The following is a 14,361-nucleotide window of genomic DNA, read 5'->3' as shown; positions in this document are numbered from 1 at the left end:
ATAACTCTGATTGTATTTTATTTCTGCATAGAACCCCCTTAATCCCACAAACTTGACCTTTTCGAATACAGTTAATCAATAAAAACAAAACATCTTCAGTTTATTACTGGACAGCAACATACAGTTTTCAGATTTTCCAAACTGTGCCTCTAAATAATGGCATTGCTTCCTCTGGTTTAAAGTATGCTCACACACGACAGCGGTTTTGTTGTTTGCTAGCCTCCAAAGTTTGATGGACATTAACCTCACTGTTTTCTGCCACGACAATCGACTCTATGCTCAACGCGCACTGATCCATTTCTGCAGTTTCCGAATCAGGAGACACCTTTTCAAGACTGTTTGAGTCATGGCAATACAAACTCGCTACAAACTCTAATGTGTAAAAACTTGCTGCACCTAGCAATATTTGTGCTACCAAGATCCCAAAACACTTTGTAACACCAGAGCTGCATTCGATTAAATTATAACGCACAGTGACCTACAGACGTGCATATAACATTAACAGTCACTTTTAAGAGGTGGACATTTTGAAATGACAATCAACCAGTGGACATGGGTGAAACCATAAACATTACCTCCAAGCAGAAGTAATAAAATTATCTAATGTGAATATACACCACTTCTATGAGGACTTTGCAGCATCACTCAAAGCAAAGCAGAAGGCAGTCAGTTATGGCAGTTAAATCATGTCATTAATCAAGAGCATAGATTTTCAGTTTGAGAGCATGATTTCATTCCTTTTCAGTGACACAGCTCCTTCGCGTGCTCAGATTTTTTCTCCTCATGCTCACATTTTGTGCTTGCATTTAAATTTCTTCTGCTTTCTTTCAAAATGTCTGCTTAAAGTAAAAAATCACATGCCTGTGTTCACATTTCTCCTTCTTGCAAACAAAAATGTCGCTCGCATTCAAATGTGCCCTCTGCACGCTCAGATCTAAGTGCACGCGCTCAGAACACACACCTGCTCACAGGTCAAGTTCTGCTCTCGGATCTCTCCTCTGCTCACGGATTTTTCTTGTGTATCAACACTGTCAACCAATAGAAGGCTGTCTACTGTTGACCAATCAGATTATACCCGCTTCTTTGCGGATGCGTTCGCTGTACTTCAAGGAGCGTCGCATACGGACGGGCACTGTTTCTGCCGGGTTTATCTAGTTCGGTCCTCCAGGCTGTTAAATGTGGTGGTTCCCTTTATTTTATGACGACTTTTGGAATAAAATATCAGTTAATCAATACACGAGCGCCCGTGCTTTTCATTACAATAGCTACATCAACATAAAGTAGAACAATAGCGACTCTACTTTCGCCATATTAGCCAATAGCCAGCTACCCAGGCAGCGGGATATGTTATATAGTATAAATAGTGAGAAGTGAGCATGATTGTGACGATAGTACAGCGGTTAAGAACTCCTGTTCATGTTACTTTTTGCATCATGGGACGCTGGTTCGCATCCCGGCCCGGCCGGCACCCTCGCTCGTGTTATGAATGAAAAATACTCTATTATCATAGCGTATTTTTCATTACACCTTTTTAATCACGTATGTTTACCCACCATCTCTTGTTAAGCGTTTGTCAGGGGGCCCATGAAGGAAGAAGAAGAAAAAAAGAAGAAAAAAAAAAACAGCTGTCCAGAATTGCCACAGGCCCTGTTTTTGTGAATGAAATATCTGGGGGCGGGTCAGTAAGGTAACGCTGAGTGGCCTTTATGCATGTCAGTCATGATGAGTCGCGTCTCGTCACCTCTCTGATGTGTCTGCAGCTGAGCACTGTGATCCATGTCTCTCTCCCCGGCCGAGCGAGATATCATACTTTAAAATACCAAATAATAGCCGCGGCATTTATTTGTTTCAATCACTTAACACACCAGGCGTTTATTTGGGACAGGCGTTTAATTCCTTCCTCTCAAAATCCGGAATGAAAATGTCACAAACTTCGCCAGCTTCTCGGTGAATTCTCTGGCATCCTCCTGCAAGTTGCGGCGGAGGAAACGATTCATCCAACTAGCACTCGCTGCAAACTCCTCATCTCTGCTGTCTGTCACTCACGGTTTTCCCGAGTTTTCCTCTGCATATTTTACGACAGAAAGTTTTAATTTCAAGTCATACTTTTTATTTTGTTGCTGCACCGGAGCCATGGCGATCATCAGTGTGATACTGACTGACAGAAAGCAGCACAACGCGTGAAAAAGGCGAAGAAGAAAAACGTGCAGTGTCAGTGGTCACGTCTTTTTCCTTGATTAAAAAAGAATAAATGAATTAGACCCAGCATTTATTTGGAACCAGCGGTTATTTATCAAAATATACACCTGCATCGGCGTTTAAAGGGGACCCTGCGGTTAATTGACACGCTGCTATTATTTGGTAATATACGGTACATTTACACCCAACTCTGTACGCCGGGCCGGGATGCGAATCAGCGTCCCATGATGCAAAAAGCATCATAAATTGATGTTCTTTACCGCTGTACTATCGTCACAAAAATACTAACCCTTCAGTATTTATACTATATAACATATCCCGCTGCCTGGGTAGCTGGCTATTGGCTAATATGGCGAAAGTAGAGCCGCTATTGTTCTACTTTATGTTGATGTAGCTATTGTAATGAAAAGCACGGGCGCTCGTGTATTGATTAACTGATATTTTATTCCAAAAGTCGTCATAAAATAAAGGGAACCACCACATTTAACAGCCTGGAGGACCGAACTAGATAAACCCGGTAGAAAGAGTGCCCGCCTGTATGCGACGCTCCTTGAAGTACAGTGAACGCATCCGCAAAGAAGTGGGGATATTCTGATTGGTCAACAGTAGCCGGCCTTCTATTGGTTGATAGTGTTGATACACAAGAAAAATCCGTGAGCAGAGGAGAGATCCGAGAGCAGAACTTGACCTGTGAGCAGGTGTGTGTTCCGAGTGTGTGCACTTAGATCTGAGTGCGCAGAGGGCACATTTGAATGCGAGCGAAATTTTTGTGTGCAAGAAGGACAAATGTGAGCACAGGCATGTGATTTTTGAATTCAAGCAGACATTTTGAAAGAAAGCAGAAGACATTTAAGTGCGAGCACAAAATGTGAGCATGAGGAGAAAAAATCTAAGCACGCGAAGGAGCTGTGTCACTGAAAAGGAATGAAATCATGCTCTCAAACTGAAAATCTATGCTCTTGATTAATGACATGATTTAACTTCCATAGTCAGTGACCCTGGCTGGAATAACACCCGATATTTATTAAAAACACTAAAATGAAACACTCAGTTGTCCTCACACATCTCATTTTAAGTGTGAGTGACAGCCGGTGACAACAGTGTAACAATCCAGATGCAAAATTCCTTTTTTTTCCAGTGGCTGAATGGCTGGTGAATGTTCAGAATTGTTCAAATGGACTACCATTGTTTATTGACTGGTGAGTGAAGGAGCCGCTTGAATGTTTGACCAGCATGAGGGCCGGTGGCTGCTGATTATTTTGTGCCCTGTAACACTGCTTTGTAAACTGATAAACTTGGATAACAGTTGGGATAAAATAATGCACACTAAAAGAAGATTAAAGAATTCCTGTAACCCTGAAATATGTTTGAAAGCAAAATATGAATTCATTTTCAAGTGTGTTTTCTTAATTAAACATTTATAGAAATGTTTTTTAGCATGTTCTCAAAACACACGGTGACATCCACTGCCGCCGCTGACACTTCTGCAGACGACAATTTTTGGCAAGTGCAGAAAGAATAAATGGAGCGCACCTTATTCAGATTCACAGCAACGCATGGCTGATTTTCTATCTTGTTGGAAAAATGAAGATTAGGATTTATCTGTCATCATTTTGCCACAGAAAATATGTGTTTCATCAGATGAAATGAAGCAGTAGACACATTGTGTGTGTTGCCTCTTCTGAAAATGTGAAACAGTAGACTGTTGCTGCACCAGTTGAGTCGTTCTGTTTACTGTAAAACCAACATTGAACACACTAAACATCCCAATTTTGACCCCTTTCAAAATAAAATAAGATCTTAGATCAATGCAATAGAATTCTTGTCATATTCACATACTAAGAGAAACTTGAAATTATGTTGTATAACTTACTCTCTCTTCTTTATGCTTTTATTTATTTTGATACATTTGGAAGGCAGGGAAGGCAATTCTGGAGAATGCCACACTGAAGTATTGGTATATGACAACCTGGGAATGAGACTAGAAAAAACAACTATGTTTCTCCAGAATTGCCCTCCCTATATTTAATACCAGATAGTATCAGTGTTAAAATCATTGTTTTTATTCCCTGTTCTTATGGCAAAGTGGCATCAGCTTTTGGGATTTAAGAGGAAAATGAATGGATAGGAATAGAAGCAGCAGTTAGAGTAACAACAGCACATGATTTTAGCTGTAAGCTTGTCAGCCAGGGAAGTACATTTTTGCTCAAGTGCTCTAAATGCTGAACAAAGCCATTAAAATATCACTTAACGGAACCAGAGGAATTTATAATGTACACTGTAACACTGAACAATTCGAGACGCCTTACGAGCTTGAAAGCGCATTCAAGGCACTCCAACAGATTGATAACCACTCATGAGTTTAATATGCGCATTTAAACACTAGTAGTTTGGATGTCAGTGTCACACTGCGTGTTTAATAAGCCTTTTTTCTTTGGAGAGTAGAAACAAATGTGTCGCAGCTGTTCGTTCCTGAAATCTCTGCAACGCCAAAACAGCCGTGACCTTGGCGGACGATTTTGATGTAGACTACGTATCACTTTTCAGAAGGAGATGGACGATTTCACATCCATGTCATTCATTTCAAAGTTACAGTCACAGTACAGCACTTGACAGTTTGTAAAGGTTACCGTAACGACTTCATGGCTCCCCCGCTGCAAATGGGAGACAGACGTCAGTGAACAATGAGAGTAAACCTGAGGAAGGATGTGATTTAGTTTAGTTGCTTGTACCTGTGTTGAGTAATTTTAGGCACCCTGACTCGTGTGTGTGTGTGCTCGTGTTTGTGTGTGTGAATGTTTGAATGTTCAGGGAAAGAATTCATGGTTTGGCCAATGGAGGATACCCGACCATCAGTCAACTGCCATCATGACAAATTTACCAAGCTCTGCATCATGACAGACACATCATTATCATTTTTCTTGTCAGCACCTTGTTAAAATACCCTCAGAGAGAGAGAGCGAGGAGTCTGTTAGTCACACACTCATCTCCAAGGCTCGCACCCTGATCAACACCATTTTGGACAGTCGAGTGACATCAGTGTGACATAATTTCAGCTACATGTTAATAATTAATGGCAGATTTGGTGATTGACTGTTTGATAAATCCCCTCTTGAAACACTGATTGTTCAATTGTATGCAACTGGGCACGGCGCTGGTGTCAGGCTGTGGATTTCTCCTCACGTCTTTCTTGGCCTCGCTCTAATGTAAACTGCAATCGTTAGTATGTCTGGCTCACTACTTGACTGCCTACAGTGGTAACCAAACGCCAAGCATTGATTCATCACTAACAAGGTTGTGTTACTTTGTGGGATTACAGGTTATTAGAAAAAAGCCCTTTTCATGTTTTATTAGTATTTGAGGGTTATTGATGCTATCGTGTTTATAATCACAATCATTATTAAACTGCATATTGATGTATAAATGTATTATTAATTAAACTTTAGTTATTTCACTGTAAACAAACAGTAAAATGCTTTATAAACAATTTAGTAATTGTCTATTGGAAAGGTGCACCTGATGTTTATAATATTTTGTAGATGGTTAATTAATATTGTACAGTTAATCTGTAATCAATACTTGGATGCTCGATAAAAAGTTTATAAATCATGTCATTGTTTTTTTTGTTTTTTTAACAGTGACATAACTGAACTACAGATAGATTAACAATACAATTTAACATTTATTAATGATGGTTGTTATATTTAAGTGTAACCAAAACCTTTAATGGTTCCAGCTTCTCAGAGGTCTAGAACTGCTGCTTCAAAATGAATCATTTTAAAATCTGACCATAAGTCAGACAAAATCAGCAGTTTAAAGGTTTCAGTTTGGCTCTTGGTAATTTGATGGGTTAGTCTAGTTGGTAACACTTTAAGACAACCGTCATTAATATTTGATACATTAATAATTAATAGTTACTTTACTGTTAACCAACTAATGAAATGCTTTATAAATAATTGTAAAGGTTTATTTAAACATCAGTTGCAACTTCATAATGGCCATCCAGTTAATGTTTATCGATCAACTGCACAGAATTTATAAACTACACAGTATATAAAACATCATCAATTTTTCCATTGACCACTGCTTAATAAAAGTTTTTTTCATTGTTTGTTTACAGTGAAATAGCTAAAGTTTTGTTAATTTTACAAAGTGTTATCATTGTTTTACCCTTTGCTAGATTTGTGGATGTTAATGCTCCAGTTAGCAGAGATAGTGTTAATTTCACCAAACAAACTGGTTTGTGCTTACTGTCAAGCAGCCAAGAGTTATGTCAGAACAAAACATGTCATTTATCTCAACCTTAGCTTACCAGGATTTATTTTTTCACTTCAAGGCCATAACAATGTTTTCTTTTTTTTTCTGTTTGTGTCGGACATAAAATGTACAGACAGATAGAGCAGGAAGAGATAAAACATAATGGCATATGTTTGTTTACGCTCACTCCAAGCTTCTTTGTCTGCCTCTTCATAAGCAAGCGACTTACCAACAACTTTTCCTGCTTTTAGTGGGTTTAGTTTATCTTTATATTTAGCAGAGCTTGTATTCAAAATTTAATTTGTTGAAAACTACTGTAATAAAAGACTGCTGTGATTAAAACACATTTAAAAGCCAGCTGGAGACAGCATTTCCAATCAGTTCTCAGAGCTAGCACAAGCTCAATTAGCGAGCTAGCTGCAGCTGATAAAATCGACCAATTACATTTGTCATCTCAGTAGACACGACAGACAAAAAAAGATGGAAAGTCTGCCATTTTCTGCATCTGTCTGTAATCAGGGACAAATTGTTTCTAAAATAACGAAGAGTTAGTAAAGTTGTTATAAACTACTTTTCGTATCATTTTGTGGACAACGCAAGAATGGAAAGATTGACAGGCAGAAACCAAGAGGGTCGGGGTGGGGCTTAGTGACCCGTCGATTCCATTTTAATGAATTTACATTTGAAGTAATGAACTCCTTCTAGCTTTAAATGAGGAGCGATTAGTAAATGCCATTGTATTCCCTTATTGCATGCACTCGACTGTGCCTGTGTACACATTTATTCTACTAATTAAGACATAGTCTTGTGTTGTCCTCTGCTGAGTCCTTTGACACCACAGTGTAAGTGATCCTCATTGATTTCATTTGCTCATTTCTTTTTAATTGCACGGATTGTTTCCCAGTGTAACAGGACCTCCCCGCAACCCCCCAGTTCATGGGAATTCAAGCCAACATTTTTTTTTTTTCTGTCCTCCTGGAAGGATATTCTGTGATGTCTGTGGGATTATAAAGATGAGCACCCTGCCAGTGCTTTACTTCAAATCATATAGATAGCTCAGCAGAAACTGAGCTCGCACTCTGCTTTACTGAACAGTGCAGCTTTAAAGATGTCTGAAAACCCTTTTCAGTGACACTCAACATCTGCATGCTTCAAGTGTGGAGTTATTCAGTGCACTTTGAGATTCCTCAAGTATGAAAATACTGCATCTTTAAGTTAAACCTGAGACAATTGCCAACACCACACACACACACACAGTGACACAAAGGCACTCGAGCTGACTGAGCATCAAGCTAGATAGTCTCAGTAACAGACATGACAGGAACAAACAAGCTAGCTTCTAGTGGCTTTCCGTCTGTCACTGAAGGCTGGATGACTCACTTAGCCTCGTGAAAGTGATTTTCATATCCTCAGCATAATCAAGAAGTGGGATCTTTTCTTTCTAATGGCTACTGGCTGTGCGCAATCCCCAAGATGATGCTTTTCTGTATGTGGTATGAATGCTTACTCAGCTACGCTTTATGTACAAGCAACACATCATTTCCATAATACCATGCATAACCACAGCTGATAGCCGTGCATGCTGAGCGTGATTTGTTCATCCTCATTTTATCATATCTCTGGAAAGCATACCGTTAAACACACTGTTTTACAAAAATCACACTTTTAAATGTAGTTGCATTTCCTTTTAGCTTCTTTGAGTTCAAGTGGTTGGGGTTAGGGTTCTCTGAAAATGAGCCATATGTATTATTGACAAGGCTGCAGAATCCCGATGACCACTCTCCTGATTTTGCAGTTGCTGCTTGTAAAACTCAGAAGATTAACACGTCTCCACCCCCTTGGGTGCATGTGTCGGACAGTCGTGTGTCATTTTTCAGTTAGTTCCTCAGCACTAAATCCAATTTTTGTACAAACTGTCACACTGTGCCACAAACTTTGATTTGGTACTAGATATTTATTTTAAACTCAATGAGAGTTTAGTTTTAGTTTTTTTTGTTTTTTTTAATGTATTGTGTTTGCTTATTTTAGCTCAAAAACAATATTTGATATCCTAAATTATTATATTGTCTACATTCATCTGAATTACACAGATTATTACACTAATAATCGTAAAAAAAGTGTCCAATTATTATTATCACACCGCTTCTAAATTACCATGTTATGAAATTTAATGACTTAATGACTTTGTATTATTTTAAAATGTTTTATTATAAAATAACACAAATGATTTTCAAAGTCGCTCCCTGACTGTATACAGAGTTTTTTCTCCATATAGGAGAGTAGTTTGTAGAAGTGTTACAAAAAGCTAAAGATGCTATTTATGTCAGGTTGTGGTAAAAGGGAAGACTATGGAAAGGGGAAGGTGGACCCAAATGCAGTAACACACGAGAGGCAAGGCGTGGGGAAACAAAAGGCGAGCTTTTATTTAACAAAAGCTGAAATACAAAAACAGGAGCAGACAAAACGGGGCAGGAGGCAAAGTATCAACCAAAAACAGCAAGACAAAGTAGCAAAATAAAAGGCAAGACAAAGTAGCAACAAAAACTGGGCAAAGTACAAATGAAAACCAAAGTTCAAATCAAAAAATGCAAAATGCAAAACTCAAATCCAGAACACATACCGTGGGGAACAAGGAACTGACAGGAGCAGGCACATGGACGAGACAGAGGCTGACAATGACAATAACCAGACAAGGAGTGAAGGGAACACAGAGACTAAATACACAAACACTGATGACAAGACGAGGAACAGGTGAGGTGGACCAACAGGTGAGATAACGAAGGGGAGGAGCACATGAGAACATGAAGGGACCAGGGCAATGGACAGAGGGAGCCAGAGGGAACATAGGAAAAAACACAGGAGAACTTAAAGGACACATGAGGGCATGGGAAAAACAAGACACAAGACAAGATACATAGACAGAAATCAAATACAAGAAACTACAAGACAAAACCAGACAGAACAACCAAGAATCTACAGTCATGACAATTTAAAGGAGATGTATTTCCGTCATTGGCAGTAGATGAAAATGTATAACTTGCTTTTGTTGATCCAAAGAATGGTCTCCTTAGCTATTTTTGGGGGGTTAAAAGTGTGAATGACTTCTTTGTTGTTGTTTTCTTTTATATTTCTGGAGGGTAGCTGAAAGTAACCCTTTACCTTAGCCTGTTCAGGCAGACTGCTGTCTGTTATGTTATGTCTGATGACAGAATTAAAGTACAACTACATTTTGGCAAGTGTACTTATTGGTTTTCTTAACAGGAGTAAGATGAGTCTGAGTCGCGTCGAGGGTGGTATCAATTTCCTCATCAAACGCTCAGCAAGAGAGCTGATAAACATATTTCCCCAAAATGTGGAATTATTGCTTTGGTTACAAGTCAGGTTGGTAACAATATTTTTCAAAACATTCATTTCATGTGCAGTGGCATGAAACCTGTCCAACACCTTCTGTGCAGTCACTGCTTTGTATTAATTTTATTACAGTGAAACATTCAATTTCTCCCACTTCGCTGGTCACAGGCTTGAAACTTCCTTCCCACACGCAGTTGTTTTCTCACTGTCACCAACACATGATCAAACACTTTGCAACAAGAGTAAAGAGGAAAAGAAAAAATCGCTGAAAGGCAGCATGTGAAAATAAACAGTTATCCATCAGAGGCAGTCGTGTCTGGCAGCTGTAGCTGTTGAGAAAAGTGTTAACATAAAAAAACAACATGAGGGTTCACATGTGAGGAAAAACAGACGTGTTATTTGCAACCTCAGATGAGTTAAAGTAATCCACACATGGCTGAAAACCAATTTAAAAAAGGAAAAAATAAATAAATAAAGATCAAGATATGTTTTGCTTGTGCTGTTATTGAACTACAATCCAGCTGCAAGTGAGAGAAAAGCCTCTGGAGACTCACCAAAGACAGATATGTTGGCCAGTTAGTCTGTTGCAGTTGATTCACCTCCTGCAGCTGCAAACTGGAGGGAGGATGTTACAGGAAACTTTCCTCGGACATCTTTTAGCGGAATGAATTTGGCAGTGTTTCTGTTTAGACAGGAGGGCTCTAAGAGTGAGCGGGTGAGAACTGCTTCTCACTTATTACACCATTAATCAGCCTCTCCAACGTGATCATGAACATCCCCATCGTGAATAATACAGGTCATATCTTGTGTGGGGGAGATATTGATTCAGTATCAAACCTGATGCAACAAAAATTGGCATAAACAAGATGATTTCTCACTTCATTTCTTTTTGTTTGATTGATGAACGGTGAAACGTCTGCAATCCATTTTGAACTGCGGTGCTTCAGCTGTAACACGGGTACATCACTGTGCCACAGAACACATTGACGGAGACATAATGTGTTAGTAATCGTGCGTTTCTTCCCTCCACTGAGACCGAGCACCTCAATGAAAGGTCAGGGAGCTCAGTGGTCTGTTGGGAGGGAAATTAATCTATGGCTTCTCTCAGTCTGTCTCTGTGGGGAAGTCTGCGGAATCCTGACTGTTTGGATTACGTTTCAAGCTTCCTGTATTTTGTACGATCCTACTTAACATGTCAGGAATTCATTAAACCAAACACCTCCTACTCAGTTGCTGTTTTTGTCAATAGTTAGTCAGTGACTTGTTACTGATCTCTAGTCTCTCTCCCTCAGGTAAACATATGAATAAATATCCTTTTTCCTATTCCTGCCCTAGTGACTCCAACTGCTTGTACAAAAGAGAAATTAGTCACACTCGCATCAAAGCCTGACTCGCCACACTAGGGTGAATACTCCAGTCCCCTTGACGGGTATACTGTAGTTTGTACTGTCATTGATACAAAGTAACAACAGACCAAAGACTTCTTTAATTTTATCGGACATTAAGGGTGTATTTTTTATTTTTGGTTTGTTTGTTTGTTTGTTTGATTTAATAATTCAGGAGTTGGGAAACACATCCGGCTATGTTCACACAGATTGCCCAGATCTCTTTTTGGCATGTCCAGATTGTATCCTCACATCAAATGTGACGATCCAAACCACATTCGTAGGTCATTTAAAATGTCATTCAAATCAGAATTCTATGGATGCGTGTCAGTCCAGACTCTCTGGACACTCACATCAGATTTCCCAAAGCATTTTTTGTGTCACTCGCAGCATGACACACAACGACAACGTCGAATCCAGAGAGACAGAGGTGATTCAGAGCAGCTGAGCAGAATCCATGCCACCATTAGCAGAGCGGTATGGAGAGCACAGGGTTATGCTGAAATATTCCTTCTGCAAGGAATTAAAGAGCAAGGACAATGAAATGATGCTGTTTATATGCAAAGACTGTTAATGAAGTTTCAGTGTGCTTCTGATCACAATGTTACAAATACACATTACAAGTACAATAAACGAATTCAGGTGATTGCACTATAGTTTCAATAATGCAAATAGTGTTTTTTCTCCTATTCATCAACAGACAATCATCACCATTGGTCTTTTTATGCTTTCCAGAGGCATTTAATGTTTGTTGTGGGAGGGAGGTAACCTTATAAATCATAAATTAAGAAGAGGCAGGGAGACTCCCACAACAAGTCATCAGATCACTATAAGGTCAACATTGGATTATCCGGTATACTCACCAGTAATAAAATATAGTCCAATAAATATTTTTTGCTCCATTAGTTGTTGGTTTTAAAATGCGGGAAAGGAAAGCCACAAACATGAGTCGGGATCATAAATCAAACCCAGATCCTGCAACAGTACACAGTGTAAAATTGTAGAATTTAATTATGAAAAATTAAGACAAAAGTGCTAAATAAAGAAGTAAATGGACAAACTATATAAAAAGTAAAGTGTCTTAACAATCATGTTTCTATCCAAACGTTATCATCTGGATACTTTTCCCACTCTCAGTGTTCTTACTGTTTTTTATTTGTTGTGTTCTTCAAGAGACACAGGTTGCCGTGCTGAGTAGCGAGTACACGCTGTGCGAGACGGAAAAAGGGAAAGGAAAGTTACATCAGCAACAGACAACACATCAAAGAAGCACACTGTTGTATTTAGGTGACACATTCCATCGCCAAACAAAGCGGTGTAGTTTTCCTCTCAGCTTGTCAAACTAAGCAAAGCATGTAAGCAAGGAACCCTGTCTGTGAGCACGCTCAGTGACGTAGTGAACTCTCCCTGACATGGAGCTTCTGTCCAGATCGATGATGCAGTTTGTAGAGCTGTTTTTTGTTACTTCAGAACTATCTGCTGTTCTCTGGTTATGTTCTTTGTGTTGGCCAGTAAAGTGTTGTGGTTTAGGCAGGAAAACCACAAGAGAAAAATAACTTTGAAGTACCAACCTATAAACTTTCTCTTTATCATTTGTTGGGCCATCCGTATTACAAGCCAAACACAAAGTAATGCAGAGTAAATGACATATTTAAGTTGTTAAGACTCCAATGTCTGTGCAATTTATCATAACTACACTTAAGAACAGGTTAGAAAAAATGATCAAAGTCATGCACTGTTTCTATAAAACCCTCATCATAACTCATGATGAGTTGACTTTTTCAGCATGTGGAGAAACCACGGGCAACTAATCAGCTGTCTCTGGAAATGTATGCAGGGTGTCATCAAGTGCTATTGTTGGATGCATCATGTTTTCCCCAGTCTGCACTGGCAGATGGGAAAAGTTATTTGTGCCATTTTCATCAGTGAAACTCATCACTGGGCAGGACTTGTATTTATGGGCACTTGTGGCAATTTTCTTTGCATTATGTTCATCATTTCCGATACAACAGAATTATCCCCCGATTGATTTGTAGCGGCAGTGGAAATGCAACTGCTGAAATAACAAACTTTTGAAACATACCACTGAGGCAAATACTCAAATTAACTTTCAGTGATATCAAAATGTTTTTTGATATTAAGTATTTTATAAACATAATCACTATTGGTTTACACCAATCTATCAAACATTAAAGTGTATGTAAAATAGCCTTTTGTGGCTCCAGAGGAAATTGCATGTTGTCTGATTAATGACTACATTGCATTTTGGGTAATGTAGGCACCAGGTTCTGAAAAGCAGTCCACTGGTCTAGAATTGCACTCGTATGAACTATCCAACTCCTGTTGGACTAATTATGGACAGTTCAAAATAATTCAAATAATCAAAATGCATACAGCAGAACTGGATATCACCCCTTTTATTCCACATATTCTTGATCCTTTTTAAAACCAGGTGCCTACATGGCCCACAATGCAACTTAGCTAGTGACTAACATAATTGGAGGCGATTCATCAGATTACATGGAGCTCCCTCTGTAGCAACAAGAGTTTCTCCTACTTGTTTCACATACAGTAGTTCTCCCCCAAACTTGTAGATACAGTACATCAATGGGTAAAAATGGTGGAGTTTACCTTTAATTGGAATGAAATGTGACATTGGAGCTCCTAGTTTACATAATGAGGAAAGCGATATGCCTTTAAATCCTAAAGACATGCTCATAAAAGATGAATGCAAACACAGTCCAAGTGTGAATGGACCATTTCTGCTCCCTGAATGTGACAGTCTGGTCCTTCCATTGACTCCAGAGCAGTCATGCGGTGACCAGTTACACCAGTCTGGTGAATGTGGTGTGAAATAGTCCAAGATTATTTTCCACCGCCGAAATCTGAGAGCAATCTCATCTGCCGCACATGCACGAGAGGAGGAACCATTCTTAACGCCCACTCTTTAAGATTTTATGACCATCAAATTAACCAAGGTAAATCTCAAGAGATTTAATCTCCCCCTTCAACAAAAACTGTAATTACAAAATCAAATCTTAAGGAAAACAGCCCTGTGCCTGGATCAGTACCTGTTAGTAAGTGTATTAATGATGTGAACGAGGGCACAGACTCCCTTTTTTTTTCAATATTATTCTTGTCAGTGTTTAAAACTATGTACTTTCTCTGC

The 14,361-nt window shown here is 39.1% G+C and overlaps 1 protein-coding gene across 2 annotated transcripts in view; it reads left to right on the top strand.

Annotated features, from left to right (window-relative positions):
• gpc6a (glypican 6a) overlaps nucleotides 1–14,361 on the top strand; it is a 179,905-nt gene that overhangs the window by 100,512 nt on the left and 65,032 nt on the right. The window lies entirely within an intron of this gene.

Source organism: Sparus aurata, chromosome 4 (genome assembly GCF_900880675.1).
Source record: "Sparus aurata chromosome 4, fSpaAur1.1, whole genome shotgun sequence".
NCBI classification, from domain to species: Eukaryota; Metazoa; Chordata; class Actinopteri; order Spariformes; family Sparidae; genus Sparus; species Sparus aurata.
Note: the sequence above shows the minus strand (reverse complement) of the source record. Positions and strands in the feature narration are given on the sequence as shown.